Source organism: Schistocerca gregaria, chromosome 2 (genome assembly GCF_023897955.1).
Source record: "Schistocerca gregaria isolate iqSchGreg1 chromosome 2, iqSchGreg1.2, whole genome shotgun sequence".
Classification (NCBI taxonomy): Eukaryota; Metazoa; Arthropoda; class Insecta; order Orthoptera; family Acrididae; genus Schistocerca; species Schistocerca gregaria.
The window spans coordinates 994,467,909-994,482,641 of record NC_064921.1 but is presented as its reverse complement, the minus strand read 5'-3'; the positions used below and the strand labels follow the sequence as shown (position 1 = coordinate 994,482,641).

The 14,733-nt window shown below is 42.5% G+C and overlaps 1 protein-coding gene across 4 annotated transcripts in view; it reads left to right on the top strand.

Annotated features, from left to right (window-relative positions):
* The window catches only part of LOC126335497 (acetylcholinesterase-like), a 2,358,475-nt gene that overhangs the window by 1,236,893 nt on the left and 1,106,849 nt on the right, over positions 1-14,733 (top strand). Inside the window, exon 1 of one of the 4 annotated variants that reach the window (XM_049998834.1) lies at positions 9,804-9,999. The exons of the other annotated variants lie outside the window; for them this stretch is intronic. The gene's annotated coding sequence lies outside the window, so the exon portion shown is untranslated. Of the gene's footprint in view, positions 1-9,803; positions 10,000-14,733 lie in introns of those variants that run through there. 4 annotated transcript variants of the gene reach the window in all.

The following is a 14,733-nucleotide window of genomic DNA, read 5'->3' as shown; positions in this document are numbered from 1 at the left end:
CTTGTTGACACTTGTTGACAATTTGTTTCCATGGCAGCTCTTACCACCTGAAATCGGGACTGCCCTGACCAGACCACATTTTTTCAGTTGTCTACTGTCCTACCGATATGGTGAGGAGCGCAGTGGAGGTCATACAGGCGATATCGCGCTGTTAGCATTGGCACTCGCGTCGGACCTCTGCTGCCTTAGCCCATTATCACCAAATTTCGACGCACTGTTCTAACAGATACAATCATCGTACAGCCGAGATTGATATTTACGACTATTCAACGCAGTGTTGCTTGTCTGTTAGCACAGACAACTCTACGTAAACTCAGCTAACATGGTCATTAAGTTAAGGGCATCGCCATCGGCGTTTCTGTGGTGAGAGATAATGCCTGAACTTTCGTATTCACGGCACTCTGGTTATTGTGAATCTCGGAATGGTGAATTCACTAACGACCTCCGAAACGAAATGGCCAGTACTTCTAGCTCCAACTACCATTCTGTGTTCAAAGCCTGATGATTCCCGTTGTGCGGCCGTCATCACGTCAGAAACCCTTTCAGACGAATCGCCTGTGTACAAATAACATTTCCGCCAATGCATTGCCCTTTTTTTACACTTTGTGTACTCGATACAGCCGCCGTCTGCATAAACTATGTGATCAAAAGTATCCGGACACCTGGCTGAAAATGACTCACAAGTTCGTTGCTCCCTCCATCGGTAATATCGGAATTCAATATGGCGTTAGCCCACCCTTAGCCTTGATGACAGCTTCCACTCTCGCAGGCATACGTTCAGTCAGGTGCTGGAAGGTTTCTTGCTGAATGGGCAGCCCATTCTTCAGCGAGTGCTGCACTGAGGACATGTATCCATGTCGGTCGGTGAGGCCTGGCACGAAGTCGGCGTCCCAAACAATCTCAAAGGTGTTCCATAGGATTCAGGTTATGACTCTGTGGAGACCAGTCCATTACACGCATTTTATTGTCTTGTCACCACTCCGACACAAGCCATGCATTATGAGCAGGTGCTCAGTCGTGTTGAGAGATGCATTAAACGTACCCGAATTTCTCTTCAACAGTGGGAAGCAATAAGGTGCTTAAAACGTCAATGGAGGCCTGTGGTGTGATAGTGCCACGCAAAGCAAGGGGTGCAAGCCCCCTCCACGAGAAACACGACCACACCGTAACATCACCGCCTCCGAATTTTAATGCTGGCACTACTCACGCTGGCAGATGACGTTCACCGGGCATTCGCCATACCAACACCCTGCCATAGCATCGCCACATTGTGTACCATGACTCGTCACTCCACACAATGTTCTAATGTTTATGCTCCTTACACCAAGCGAGGCGTCGTTTGGGTATTTGCCGACGTGATGTGTGGCTTTATGAGCAGCCGCTCGACCACGAAATCCAAGTTTTATCACCTCCCGCCTAACTGTCATAGTACTTGTAGTGGATCCTGATGCACTGTGGAATTCCTGTGTGATGGTCTGGATATATGTCTGCCTATTACACATTACGACGCTCTTCACCTGTCGACGGTGTTTGTCAGTCAACAGACGAGGTCGGCCTGTAGGCTTTTGTGCTGTACGTATCCCTTCACGTTTCCACTTCACTATCACGTCGGAAACAGTGGACCTAGGGATGTTTAGGAGTGTAGAAATCTCGTGTGCGGACGTGCGACACGAGTGACACCATATCACCTGACCACGTTCGAAGTCCGTGAGTTCCGAGGAGCGCCCCATTCTTCTCTCTCACGATGCACGATGTCTAATGAGTACTGAGGTTGCTGATGTTGAGTAACTGGCAGCAGGTGGCAGAATAATGCACCTGATATGACAAACGTATGTTTTTGGGGGTGTCTGGATACTTTTGATCACGTAGTGTATATGCATATCGCTATCCCATGATTTTTGTTACATCGAGACTGTGGACAGCCTGGCCGCCCATTTCCGACGCCGCTAGAAGGCGCTGGGCTGTGTGACCGATGGAGTGGGCTGACTCTGGAAAATCAGTGGCCTCGCAGTGTCACCGGCATCAGCCGCGCACAGTATATCTCCTATCTGTGCTACTGACACTCCGCGGGCCCTTGCTGTAGAGCGCGACGTCGCGGCTGTTGGCGTATACTGAATAATAAATATACTTGTTGTCAGTGCCTTTTCTCTGACGACTTATCAGGAGTCTGGCAGACTCTCATTCAGCAGGCCATTGCTCACCCTCGCCCTGGGGGCTGTGGTTCGCCGACATCTTGACGTCGATCTGCTGTCACCACTGTTCTCCACATTCGCCATGCAAACCAGCCGTTACGGTCTGTGTAATTTCCTTTCCTTCAGTTCACCTGTTTCCTTTAAGATATTCAAACACACATTCTGCACACTATTGGTCCACTTCAACACCTTGGTGAATATCAAGTGGATAGGGAGTTCGACCTTTGTCCGCCCTTGTAAAATTCCAGATTGCGTAATTTGTCTTAATACGCCTGCCTCCGTGGCCGAGCGGTTCTAGGCGCTTCAGTTCGGAACCGCGTGACTGCTACAGTCGCAGGTTCGAATCCTGCCTCGGTTATGGATGTGTGCGATGTCCTTAGGTTAGTTAGGTTTAAGTAGTTCTAAGTTATAGGGGACTGATGACCTCAGATGTTAAGTCCCATAGTGCTCAGAGCCATTTGAACCATTTGTCTTAATAATAAGGAGAAACAGTACGTACTGCCTATAATGTGATATTATACTGTATAATACAGTACAAAGCCAGTTCAATTTGAAATTAGCGGAGCATGTTAGCACAGTAAGTGTATTAGACAATAGGCTAAGCAGTTTCACCGAGAATATTCATCGCCTTCCGTATTGTGGATTAGGATAGAGTATTTCAATAAAATTCAGGTGCCTGGCCATTCCACTCAACATAACTTCAAATAAGTACCTATAAGCTCAGTCGGTAGTCAACTCTGGCACTACAAGTGCCATTTGTCGATACTTTCCCCCTTCATCCGGCCGCAATACTACGCAACATGCTGTCGTTTAAGTAGCTGAATTGTGTGTCGGACATATAAAATTTTTGAAATTTTTGTAAACATAGCGATATTTAAATTCGCTAAAATTAAAATTTAAAACAGTGTTCATCGCAATCTGGCTAAAATATTTTCTTTCATTGTAGTGAGTCACCGGTTTCGACTCTTTCATAGAGTCATCTTCAGACTCCAGAGCGGAGGGTGGACATTGCCTGGCGGCTTCCTTTGACCCTCGACGCTTGTGTAACATTTTAACATGAATGCGACCAAGACTGTTTTAAATTTTAATTTGTCAGACATTTCCTTATTCATCGTAGCAGATACTAACGTTCCTATTTTTCACGTCTCACATTATTTTTTTAACTAATTTGTAATTCTGGTGAAGACGAACTGCAGTTTTAACGGATAGTGGCTGATGATATTTGATTAACTATTCGACATTTTTTGCTGGTTTGTACATACTCTACATACGAAGGACGTGCAAGTTACCTCTCCTTTACTGCCTCACATTCATATGCATACACACATACAATGAAGTTGGTTAGAGAGTTCTGCGGGAGTAAATCGTACGCATATATGAAAATAAATCTTGTATTCGGTTTAGCTGTGTGGAACTAGGGCCTCTAAGGGATACTTCACTTTATTTGTCCGTAGTACTTGACTTTCCCTAGGTTTGATAGTTGGTATGTCCCGTCTTATTGAGAGTATTAGTATTCCGCAAAATGTGATCTTCATGTTTGGTAGTGATAGTTTGATTTTCGAGAAGCGGTCATCAATTTGAAGTTGGTAGTGATAGTTTGATTTTCGAGAAGCGGTCATCAATTTAAAGTTTGTAGATACTTCAAACCCAGCTCTCAATTAAGGGATGGACTCCGTGTTTCTGCGTGAATGATTCGCAGCTAGGAAGTGTGCAGTAGAAGTAGAGCCACGCAAAGACCTTTGTGCAACATATAACGCAATAGAGCCGATGGTAAATTAGGAATCCTGTGGTACCGGCGGGTGTCAATATCTTCTTTTGTATAAAAACTCATATATAAAAAAACATTTGCGTAAAATCAAATTATTTCCCCCTACGTAGTTGTATTCCATGTATCTAAATAACTCTGAAATTTAACCACAAAATTCTGTAAATTCTGTGACATTAATTTTGCTAATCATGTACCAGCGATTGTCTCTGGCAAAGATGCAAGCTCTTTGCTTTGTATAGTATCTATGTTGAAGTTCGTGGTGTAGAGACTTGGTGAGAAGTGTGGTAAATGTTCCTTTTGTTGCCCTGCAAAAGCAGTTTTTTGTTGTGTTTTGATTGTCCAGATTGTGCCGTCATAATATGTTAAATGTTGTAGAATACAAACGTGCAAGACTCACACACTCTGCTTCACTTAGTATTTGTAGATTTACCAGATTTTCGCAATCTTTTCATTAGTTAATTCTCTCAGTACTAGAAGAAAGAAATGTATGCACGTTATCATGCCTTCAAAGAAGAAAACAATGCAAACATCAAGAAAAACAGCCGAGCAATGCTTGATACTTTCATTTGTGTATATGCCCTTCGATGCAACGAACTTCAAAATAAAAAGTAACGTTTGTTCAGAGGACAGGTAGTATTGAATATGCAGATTCAAAGACGCACATAACAACCACCACACTGCTTGACCGATGCGGTGGGAAATGTTTCCTCCATATTAGTGAGGTAAGCCTTTCAAAACACTGAATTACATAAACGGACGGTTAAAACCAAACATGAAGGAATTAAGGTAAGCCTCCGTAGTCGATGTCGAAAAAGAACACCTGTGCAGTGGCGCCCGAGTGCTCGTGGTGGATGGAACTTCCATTGCCGATATTTGAGTAGCAAGACGAATAGAGGTGGTTGCGTAAGGCTCTTGATCACCAGTCTTTGGGCAAGTGTCCTGGACAAAATTCCATACCTCTGAACAGTGCTCTTGAAGTGAGGGTATATGCTGAACTGACAGAACTCAGGGGATAGCGGTATACACGTATAGAGACGGCGGTAGTGTCGCATACACAAGCTATAAAAGGGTAGTCATCTGAAAGAGCTATGATTTGTACTCCGGTGATTCATGTGGAAAGGTGTCTGACGTGATTATGGCCGCACGATGGGAATTAACAGACTTTGAGCGCGAAATGGTAGTTGGAGCTAGATGAATGGGAGACTCCATTTAGAAAATCGTTAGGGAATTGAATATTCCGAGATCCACAGTGTCATGAATGTGCCGAGAATACCAAATGTCTGGCATTACCTCTCACCACGGACAAAGCAGTGGCCAGCGCCCTTCACTTAACGACCGAGTGTGGCCACGTTTATCGTAGACAAACAACACTGCACGTAATAACTGCATAAATCAATGTGGGACGTACGACGAACGTATCCTTTCGGACAATGCGGCTAAATTTGGTGTTAATTATCTATGGCAGCAGACGACCGACGTGTGTGTCTTTGCTGATAGCAAGACATCGCTTGCAAGGTCTCTCTGGGGCTCGTCGTCATTTCGATTGGAACCTAGACGACTGGAAAGCCATGACGTGATCAAGTGAGTCCCGATTTAAATGGTAAGAGCTGATGGTAGGGTTCGAGTGTGGTGCTGCAGACCCCAGGAAGTAATGATCCCAAGGCACTGTGCAAGTTGCGGAGGATCCATTTGGTGGGGGTTGTGCTTGTATGCAAATGACTGGGTTCTGTGGTCCGACTGAACCGATCATTGATGGAAGTGGTTATGTTCGGCTACTCGGAAGCCATTTTCACCCATGCATGGACTTCATATCGCCAAACAAGGACGGAATTTTTATGCATTGTAATGCGCCATGTCATTGGGCCGGAATTGTTCGTGGTTGCTTTGAAGAACATTCTGGATAATTCGAGCCAATGATTTGATCATCCAGATTGCTCGACGTGAATCCCATCGAACATTTAAAAGGACATAGTCCACAGGTTAGTTCGCGCACAAAATCTAGCATTGGCAACATTTTCGTAATTATGGAATTGTAGAAGCAGCATGGGTAAATATTCCAGTGGGAGACTTCCAACAATTTGTTTAGGCCACTCCACGTCGAGCTGTAGCAGTACACTGGGAAAAAGGTGCTCCGCCACAATATTACTAAGCATCCAATGATTTTTGTAATGTAGGTGTTTTATGTTGCTTGCCTCTGGAACGAAATTTTATTAGGATGATTGGCGAGTTTACAAACCTCATTATCACATTATTTTGGTACAGATGACAAGCCACAGAATAATGTAAAGAAGTAATGAGTGCTGTCGACAAGGGATGACAGATCGATTCCGTATTCCTAGATTTGCAGACAGCTTTTGATACCGTTCCTCACAAGCGACTATTAATCAAATTTCGTGCATATGCAGTATCGTCTCAGTGGTGTGACTGGATTCGTGATTTCCTCTCAGAGAGGTCACAGTTAGTAGTGATAGACGGTAAATCATTGAGTGATATCTGGCGTTCCGCAAAGTAAGGTCATATGCTGTTCCTGAATTATATAAATGATCTAGGTGATAATCTCAACAGCCCCCTTAGATTGTTTGCAGATGACTCTGTAATTTACCTTCTAGTAAAATCATCAGACGATCAATTCCAGTTGCTAAATGAACTAGAGAGAATTTCTATATGGTGCGAAAAGTGGCATTTTGCACTAAACAAAGAAACGTTTGAGGTCATCCACATGGGTACTAACAGAAATCCGATAAATTTTGGGTATACGATAAATCACACAAATCGAAGGGATGTCAATTCGACTAAATACCTAGGAATTACAATTATGAGCAACTTATCACATAAATAATATCGTGGCGAGGCGAAACAAAGGCTGCGCATTGTTGGCAGAACACTTAGAAGATGCGACAAACCCACTAAAGAGACAGCTTACATTACATTTGTCCGTCCTCTGCTGTAATTTGATTGACGGATGAGATCCAAAAGGTGCAGAGAGGGGCAGTTCGTTTCGTGTTATCGCGCAATAGGGGTGAGAGTGTCACTATTATGAAACGCGAGTTGGGAAGGCAGCCACTGAAACAATGGCGGTTTTATTTGCGGCGAGATCTATTGATGAAATTTCAATCACCAACTTTCTCTTCCGAATATTTTGTTGACACCCATCTACGTAGGGAGAAATGATCATCATAATAAAATAAGAGAAATCAGAGCTCGAAGGGTAAGATTTAGGTGTTCTTTTATCCCCACGCGCCATTCGAGAGTCGAATGGTAGAGAAGTACAATTAAAATGGTTCGATGATCTTAAGAGTGAATTGCAGAGTAACCATATAGACGTAGATGTCTCAAAGTCCCTTACACTACGGTGAATAAAGTAAAAACCACAATGGCCATGAAGCTGTTTCTATCCTGATATTTGCATCAAAAATTACTATTTACGAATTTGTATTTTACAGACCTTTAGTACCCAGTGTTTACGGGACAAATGTGACTAAAAATGTTTGGGCATTAAAAATTGTTTTTGCCTAATAGTCGGGCATTGATTTCGGCAACTAAATTTTCAAGTACGGCTGCTGTTAGAAATGGAAAACAAAATGGTGCCAAAAGGAATCTGTCAAGCCTTTGTAAAGGATGCAGGAAGGAAAGTAAGTACCGGGTGATCAAAAAGTCTGTATAAACTTGAAAACTTACTAAACCACCGAATAATGTAGATAGAGAGGTAAAAATTGACACACATGCTTGGGATGACATGGGGTTTTGTTAGAACAAAAAAAAAAGTATTGCCAGACGCGTGAAAGATCTCTTGCGAGCGTCGTTTGGTGATGATCGTGTGCTCAGCCGCCACGTTCGTCATGCTTAGCCTCCCAGGTCCCCAGACAGTGCGGGTATTGGCTTTGGTGTTACCTGAAGTCGCAAGTGTATCGTGATCGACCGACATCTCTAGGGGTGTCCCAGTCTTCAAGAAGGGTCGTCGAGCAGATGAGCAAAACTGTAGACCTCTATCTCTGACGCCGATCTGTTTTCGAATTTTAGAACATGTTGTTTGCTCGCGTATCATGTCGTTTTTGGAAACCCAGAATGTACTCTGTAGGAATCAACATGGATTCCGGAAACAGCGATCGTGTGAGACCCAACTCGCTTTATTTGTTCATGAGACCCAGAAATTATTAGATACAGGCTCCCAGGTAGATGCTATTTTCCTTGACTTCCGGAAGGCATTCGATACAGTTTCGCACTGTCGCCTGATAAACAAAGTAAGAGCGTATGGAATATCAGACGAGCTGTGTGGCTGGATTGAAAAGTTTTTAGCAAACAGAATACAGCATGTTGTTATCAATCTAGAGACGCCTACAGACGTTAAGGTAACCTCAGGCGTGCCACAGGGGAGTGTTATGGGATCATTGCTTTTCACAATATATGTAAATGACCTAGTAGATACTGTCGGAAGTTCCATGCGGCTTTTCGCGGATGATGCTGTAGTATACAGAGAAGTTGCAGCATTAGAAAATTGTAGCGAAATGCAGGAAGATCTGTAGCGGATAGGCATTTGGTGCAGGGAGTGCTACTGTCCCTTGACATAGATAAATGTAATGTATTGCGAATACATAGAAAGAAGGATCCTTTATTATATGATTATATGATAGCGGAACAAACACTGGTATCAGTTACTTCTGTGAAATATCTGGGAGTATGCGTGCGAAGCGATTTGAAGTGGAATGATCACATAAAATTAATCGTTGGTAAGGCGGGTACCAGGTTGAGATTCATTGGGAGAGTCCTTAGAAAATGTAGTCCATCAACAAAGGAGGTGGCTTACAAAACACTCGTTCGACCTATACTTGAGTATTGCTCATCAGTGTGGGATCCGTACCAGATCGGGTTGACGGAGGAGATAGAGAAGATCCAAAGAAGAGCGGCGCGTTTCGTCACAGGGTTATTTGGTAACCGTGATAGCGTTACGGAGATGTTTAGCAAACTCAAGTGGCAGACTCTGCAAGAGGGGCGCTCTGCATCGCGGTGTAGCTTGCTGGCTAGGTTTCGAGAGGGTGCGTTTCTGGATGAGGTATCGTCTATATTGCCTCCCCCCTACTTATACCTGCCGAGGAGATCACGAATGTAAAATTAGAGAGATTCGAGCGCGCACGGAGGCTTTCAGACAGTCGTTCTTCCCGCGAACGATACGCGACTGGAACAGAAAAGGGAGGTAATGACAGTGGCACATAAAGTGCCCTCCGCCACACACCGTTGGGTGGCTTGCGGGCTATAAATGTAGATGTAGATGTAGATGCTGAATGACAACATCCGACGCCAATGCCTTACCATAACTCTGGACATGCTTTACAGTGCTGTTCACAACATTATTCCTCGACTACAGGTATTGTTGAGGAATGATGGTGGACATATTGAGTATTTCCTGTAAAGAACATCATCTTTGCTTTGTCTTACTTTGTTATTGCTATTCTGATCAGATAAAGCGCCACCTGTCGGACATTTTTTGAAATTCTGTATTTCTTTTTTCTTTTTTTTCTAATAAAACCACATGTCATTCCAAGCATGTGTGTCACTTTGTACCTCTCTACCTACATTATTCCGTGATCTATTCAGTTTTCAAATTTATACTGACTTTTTGATCGCCCGGTACGTCGCTCGGTGACGGTACGGGGCGGGCCGGCTCGGACTGTGCCGTATGCGCAGCGCGCGGCGCGGAAGGCACAAGTGTTTCCCTGGCGCGCGGGCGCCGCCGCGAATTAATGCGGCGGGCAGCGCTCCTGGCGGCCGGTGGCGACACTGCGCGGGCCCCACAAAGTTCGCAAACAGACTTAACTGTGTTAGTCCGGTGCGCTGCGCTCTGGCCGGCGGCCGCAGGGAGTGGGGGCACAGTCGACCAATTAGCGAGCGCGGATTAACCGCCGCCCGCGACCGACTGCGGCCGACAAGCGTTTTCGAGTTTACCTTGGCACGGCGCGGGGCGTCCCTCAGCAGTGACTTCTCCGAGGGAGGCAGGACGTTTCTTCCGGCTGCCGTGGGAATTGGCCACCACCGTAGGGACCGGTAAGCGGCTTCACCTGCCCGTCATAAGAACCCCAATTTTGTTTTCTTATATTCCGCTGGCGTTACCCATAGTCACACTTATTATTGTTACGCAAAAAATTTCTAGTAATCATAAACTTTTTTGTCTCTCGGATGGTTCTGATATTTATACTTGTTTAGCAAATCAGACTGCCTTTTCCTACTGCTAATTATTTTATTTAATCCATACGCGTTTAGCTTTCTATTGTTTTAAGGCATCATCAGTGTGATGATTTTCTGATCTGCGTTCCCTCACATCTGGTCTGGAGGTCGCACTACCACTTTTATCACTGTTCTATATTCACCGATGGCCGGAGTGGCCGAGCGGTTCAAGGCGCTACAGTCTGGAGCCGAGCGACCGCTATGGTCGCAGGTTCGAATCCTGCCTCGGGCATAGATGTGTGTGATGTCCTTAGGTTAGTTAGATTTAATTATTTGTAAGTTCTAGGCGACTGATGACCGCAGAAATTAAATCGCATGGTGATCAGGGCCATCTATATTCACCTCTTCGTGTTTTCGCCCTTCACACACTGTACACCATGTTTTTAACTCTTTTTTGTGGTGGACTACCGTACTTCTGTCACTCGATACAACTATTTCGTCGTACACTTCTTTTCACAGGGTAAATATTGTGACTCCATTACCACTGCTACAATGTGTATGTAACCCTTTCGTTACATGTAATGTAAGTTAGCCTTACGCTTCCTCCATACTCTAAACTTTTATTCTCTCCTATCGTCTGGAGCACGTTATCTTCTCATTCATTTTGGAATTAAGTCTCGGAAATATTCTCAATTCTTAATTTTGTTTCCATAGTTTGTTTCATCATCAGCTTCTTTCTCATTTATGCCAATTTCTTCTAGGTGTTCTCAAACTTTACTAAGAAATGTAAGTCTCCATATTTTCCGTAATGTTATATATATTATTTTTTCTCTACTTGGACTCACTCATGTTCCAATAGAACAACAGTCTTATTTTATGCAATCCTTAATTGTTTCTGTATTAATGCATACTTTGGTGCCCATTATTAATTCAGCTGTTCCTAATGCCATATTTCCTTATATATTCCTCACAATCTATCCGTTTTTTCCTTGGCAGGTCTAGTACTAACCTGGTCATATATGTACACCTTAATAAAGATGCAGTTGTTACGCATCCGAAAATTCGTTTGAAAATCACATTTTTGTAATATGCATAGTCCCGGCTAACGTGCTGTGCCTTCATTTCCCTTTTAATTTTGACCTGATCTGTCCAGCGCGTTACAAGGGGACCAACAAGTAACAGATTTCGCCATAAGTAAAATTGTCATTTACTTTTTTGCTATCGGGATGTGAGAGATCATATTTAAAATGCCAGCATACCAAAAGCAAATCGGGCAAAATATTGTATAAGCTGTAGGACGAGAGCCAGGCTACAACTGACGCACAGTACGATTATTGTACTAAAATATGAAAATTAACATTGTTCCAGCCTGCTGCCCTAAAATGCCTCGTAAGCGTGTTTTCTACAGTAGAAAACTGACTCCAACACTCATTTCTACACCAAATTGTATTAACATGTGGTCTTCGTTGGATACTTTTTTTTCTTCCCTCATTCTTCGAAAAGATAGAGATATTTGCATTCAGAGAAGAGGTGGATCTTTGGTTCATTAAGCTAAACAGAAGTTTTCTGCCGTGACCCGAATTTACTGTAAAACCGTGACTTCCTTCTCCTCCTTGTAGTGTGTTGAGCGAAAAAGAAAAACTTTTTGATAACAATGTCCGAATGTTAAGCGAATATTCTCGCACAGATGCTTCATGGGTTACGGTAGTGGTCTCTCCACGTCAGCCCGAAATGTGTAACCAACGATTCAGAAAGCAAGTGGACAATTACAGTAGTTCCACCTCAACTTAAACAAACCTTTTGCCCCAAATACTGCTGTTAGATAATCACGAAACTAAAATGAAAACGATCGATTGAGCTTAATTGTGGTTCATATGATTCTTCAGATCGCGTGCCACGGTTCCTTTGGTTGTACAAGCATTTCTTTAGTAAGAAACACGATAAGTTATCTCCGAGCACGAAGGTCTTTTGCGCGTGATACTACCGTAAAACTGATAAGGAAATGAAACCTTATATTACTTCCGCGGTCGCATGCAACATTACTCCTGAATGCAAACCCAAATATTAATTCTGCAAAATTAATTACAAACTTATTTTAGCACAAATACTTCACTTTGAATAGGCGTTGAAAGAAAATGTATTAATTGGCAGTTGCCTTATAATTGACATGTAATATGGTTTTTGTGTATCAGAAAGCAAAAGATCGCGTCACGCAGTATTGTCTTATTTCTTATCTTTTTCAAATATTAACACAATGAATGAACTGAAGCGAGAGAATACATGTACTGTTGAATATCAAAGACCATGCTAATTACCTAAAGAAATGCAGCAACCATCCGCTTCTCATACAGCCTTATTTGTACCAACACGCGTTTCTGACTTTTATTCATCCTAAACTGCTGGAATGCATTTGTGTATTAGCCAGCACAATAATTTTCAAGACGGCATTTCGAAGTCTGCAGCTGCCCTGTGAATGAAACAATTATTTTAGCTACTGCAATTACCGATTTGCATGCTTATCTTTCATAAATGGTCATATACTTTTATTCTGTAATTTTAGCTTGATTTGTCACCTTTATATGCATAGCACGTACAGACTTTTCTAGATTTACTGATGCACTCCTGCAACGCAGCATGCGTGTAGGGAACTAGTGCTCTGCAAAAATTGCTAGTTTCTGTATTTCTGTTAATAATTTAATACACAGCTTTGGATTTCAAACTTAGATCATGGATAAATTAAAGTTTATATTGCTGCAGTAACGTAACGTTAAACCATAATTGCCTCTCACTTTTAAATTCTGTACCTGTCATTTATTTGTAACCTAATTAGTTTGGTGGAGGAAGGTATTTCCGCTACGGGCTTTGGGATCGGACTACTTTTTCGACGTAGAGAGATTAGAAAATGTTGTCGATATTAAACTGTCATGCGTAAGGAAAAGCCACAGTTTTTTTAAGTCTGCCATTGAAACGTGTTCGAAACTTCATTTCACAATCCTCATTATTAACAGGTTTCAGACATTTGTTCTGGCACTCTGTTCATAACGAAGAAGAAGAAAAAGAAACAAGACTGGTCAGGGGATGATTTAAAATGAGAGAGAAATACGCACATTAAAACCTGTCAATGGAAATTTTACACACGAAACCTGGTGGTTACATCAACTTTCTGCGAATGGACAATGGAACCCCTGTGAACTAGTTAAGAGTTACACCGCAGTCACACTGAAAAAAGAAGACAAGGATGCGAAAATGTATTCACTTCTCCTTGATGCTCTAACTATTTCATTAAAATGCCACAACGTGGTGTGCTTGAAGTACATTGTATATTGAGCGTAGTACATTGGTACCATTTTGATAGTTGCCAGTGCTGCTGTGTTTTTATCGTTGATCATAGTTTTCATAGCTGTGGAAACTCACGATACACTGAGATAAATTGTAATAAGATTATTTTTCAGTAAAAAAGTGCGGCGAAAGTACAACGATCGGCGTTATGCCGAATTTTCCGTCAGTTAAAATTTCTGACAAGCACGCTCTCTAAGACATATCCGTCAAACAACACTGTACACCATCAAATATTTGTCAAACAAAGTAAAATTTGACAAAATTTTTGATCATTTACCAGCGTGTTTACGCTAACGTAGGCTGCAATATCTGCCATCATTTCTCAGTCTTCTCTTAACAATAATCCTTGTACTCTAGTGTTAGAACCGTTTAGATATTGAAAGTGAGGCGTATGGGAAGGTAGGAAAGATTTGACGAAGGACGGGGCATGAAATCACCCGTGTCCTGCTAAGTAATCACCCAGGCATTCGCGTTAAACGATTTAGGGAAGCAAGAGGAAACAGGCTACAAGGCCGAACAAAGAAGTGAGCCCTTCCAAACACTAGTTCAATATATTACCATTGTGCCCTTATGTTCTGTAAAAATTTTTATTCTTTTGCGACAAAAGATACGTTTACTAGTGCGTCTAGTTTTTCTAGTTTTACCAGTTCGAATTGCGTCTATGATTCGCTTTTCCTACTAGCACAATTTCACATTATTATTAAATCATCTTGGGTTAAACAGCAGCTTTCTCCTTAACGTACAGAACGCGTCGCTCAGACACGTTGTGGAAAATAGGATTTCCTTCACTGTGTCTGCTAGAGCTCACTTATTTTTCAAGATGCCTTTCAGCACACTATACACTGGGGTGCTTGGATTAAACGTTATGATTTAAAGTTGTTCTGATGATCACCCTACAGTTATGAAGGGTCAGTGTCGCATTTTATGCCTCTTTGTCTCTCTCTCTCTCTCTCTCTCTCTCTCTCTCTCTCTCTCTCTCTCTCTCTCTCTCTCCCCCGCATTAAGCCTTCTTTGCCGAAGTGTATGTGAAACACATTAAGATAAAAGAGAAATACAGGAACTGAAAATTTATTGTGACGTTTCTAATCTAGAAATTCTGGGTTTCTCTCTATAAAGAAACTGATCCTTAATCGGTTATTGGGTGTCAACTAAAATACTAATTTTTCCCTTTTTTCCTTGTCTAACAGCATGTTTAACGTATTTGCCAGAAATTTTGACTGACGAAAAATTTGACAAAATGTGAAACGTTGCACTGATGCTTCACAACTCATCTTT